The sequence below is a fragment of the Camelina sativa genome, chromosome 19 (assembly GCF_000633955.1).
Source record: "Camelina sativa cultivar DH55 chromosome 19, Cs, whole genome shotgun sequence".
NCBI lineage: Eukaryota > Viridiplantae > Streptophyta > Magnoliopsida > Brassicales > Brassicaceae > Camelina > Camelina sativa.
In genome coordinates this window covers 5,251,893-5,254,900 of record NC_025703.1, presented here as the reverse complement: position 1 = coordinate 5,254,900, position 3,008 = coordinate 5,251,893, and positions in this window count along the sequence as shown.

Sequence of the window (3,008 nt, the reverse complement as noted above, 5' to 3'; positions counted from 1 at the left end):
CCCCCCCCCCCACAACATGTGCAATATTCATAAATTATTAATTAAAAAATTAAACTAATTTGACTTAATTAATTATTTATTTCGAAAATATACTTAAAAATACTACTACTAACTTATAGTGAATTGAAGAGTTAGTTTAATATGATATTTAATGGGGTCGAGTTGCAGACGTACATGCAAAAAGGTGCCTCTAAATCGACCTGGAAAATCATGTCAGTTTTGTCCTTCGGTCTTTTTTTAATTATGCAACAATGACATAACGACATAGATTAAGTGTGAGGAAAGGAGTGAAACACGAAGTCCAATTGTAACAAATCTTATTGTGTTTTTTTCTTCTTCTTAATGACAATGATATTTGAAAGCCAAGTTGTTTCGGTTATTATATAATACTCTTGTTATATATATCAGTCACAAGACTTGACCTCAACTGAAGCTTTTACAGAACATGAATAAGAGGAATACGAGAACCTATAACATAGATATGTTCTTAACTAAGTAAGTTAATTATATTGAGAGGGAATTATTGTCAAAAAAATTTAAACTAATACTACTAATTTTGTGAGATAATTAAGAAAGAAAAAAAGAAACGTGTAAGCACCAATGATATTGTCCTGAAAGCACGTGACAGATATTTCATGATCCTATAATTTACAAATGATAATATATTAATTAAAATGACAATGGAGAAAAAACTTCAAATAAAATAGAAGAGGACCACGCACGTAACCTTTGCACGTCCCCTTAAATTTTTGTGGTAGACTGGTAGCTAGGCTTGATAAGTTATATATACACACACACACACATTTCTTTTGACGAAACTATTCATTAAACTCACGACTTAAGATGGTAATAACTAGGCAGGGAAATTTATACCATCAAACAAGAAAGCAACTTCTAATAAGCATGTATACGCAGACCAAAAACTCTCTTATCTTTTTCATTTACTCAATTTATATAACTGCGTCTCTTTTTATAAAATGGATCAAATGTTTCACACTCTTGTCAACTTCAATTGAGGTAAACTATATGTTTTGTCACATATATATCACTGCATGTTGAGCATTAACTAGTATCAAAGTATAAATAACTAAGATGGTTGTTCAATATCATAAAGGAAAGAAGAGAGAAACAGGGCTAAAAAGTCAAGTCGATTTCAGAAATAAACCTTTAAGTCTTTATCCCTCCTCTCCATGATAAAATGATTAGAAAAAGAAAAAGAGAGAATAAAAATGTAAATAAAAAGTCGAGAAAGAGGAAACATAAGGGATGGTATGAAGTAGAAGTGAAGATGCATGCGATGGTGTGTCGGAAAGGCAAAGCACATGCTCCACAACTTGAGCTTCTCACTTGCGTCAGGGGTAAGTATCCTCTGTACCTTCTTACTTTTGCTTCGTATGTACCACCTCACTTCTCACCCGTTGGATCCAAAATCATCCATTATATCTTTCGGTTTGTTTCTTCTTTCACTGCATTTTATTCATGTTGTTTTCGTTTTCAATTCCTGTCTCGCAGGTTCATTTACAAACTAAATATACTATTTTCTTCTTTCCAAAGAAAGTGATATTTATGATTTCTTATCCGATTATAACGAAATTTAATTGTCAAAATTAAAGATTATCTTCTACGTTTATAGACAGCCGTGACAAACACTGTCTGTCAAAATCTACAATATTTACGTAGTTGTTATGTTTGCATCACCATATATATATATATAGTATTTTGTTTTTTGTTTTTTTATTTCTGTAAAATTGTGTTTATTAGTTTTCGTAGGTTCCTATTCAAACTATTGATGAACTGATTCATATAGCGCTTGTATATCACTTTAACTTGACATGTGTGATATACTTAACATCTTATATTCTCTTGTTGACCAAAACAAAAAAAGTTCCAAAAAAAAGCATCTTATATTTCTATAGTTGTAAACTACATGTATTCCTAAATTAATAAACACATAATAATAGAAGTGAAAACATCAAGAGAACATTTAATTTATTGACTGTATAAACGAGTAGTTCTTATTTATGAAGTTTTCTGATATGTTACAGTTGAGATTTTCTGAAACAAAATCATATATTAATTATTACTTATAAAAATGGTCTGACACAACTTACATATTAAGTTAAATTCAGTAACCTGCAGATGGTTGGGAGAGAAAAAAAAACAAAAGAAGAACTTAACTTTGTCTACCAAAGAAATTAATGGCCGTGAGTGAAATTCTCAGCTTTAGGATACATATCGAAGGTGAAATTTAAGGCATACAAAAGTGAATGGTCTCTAACAACACATTTATGAGAATTTAATCCCTTAGAAAGCAATGAGGATTTAATCAATATAATTGCAAACTAACATTGAGTCATGACAAAGGATTGTTTGACTCACGCCAACCCACATATTTATGGCTGCTTGATAAGTAAAGGTCTATCTGGTTTGACAGTCTATAACAACGTTGTAGTTTTCTTCTTTAAAACCGAAAAAGTTTGGATATTAACTATCTACACGACTACACCAATTTACTGATAGACTGTTTTATTAAAACGTAAAATCATCTTTCCTCCTAAGAAAATTCGAATTCAAGGCCGGCTATGCTGAAATGACATCCCTTTCTTTACCTGTTGAACTGATAATAATATTTTTTTTCCTTTTTTTTTTCATTCTTATTTTATTTAATATTGCAATAATTACATTTTTCTTTTACATGATCAAATCCTTTTCAACTCTAAAGGGTTGCTTCACGGCATTTTGTGTGGTTTAATTTTTTAACACTCGTGGGATCCAATGCCTTTTAGGACAAGATTTAATCAGACGAGAGAAAGAAAAAAAAGAAACAATATCATCAATACAATATCTACATACATATATGGGACTAATGCACTGCAACAACAATGACAAAAACAAATAAAAGAAAAGAAAAGAAAAGGGAAAATAAAATAATGATTGAAAGGAAATATCATCACGCAAAACCTTAAAAGTACTATCGGTATCGTGTCCTCCTCTCCTCATCAAATAGT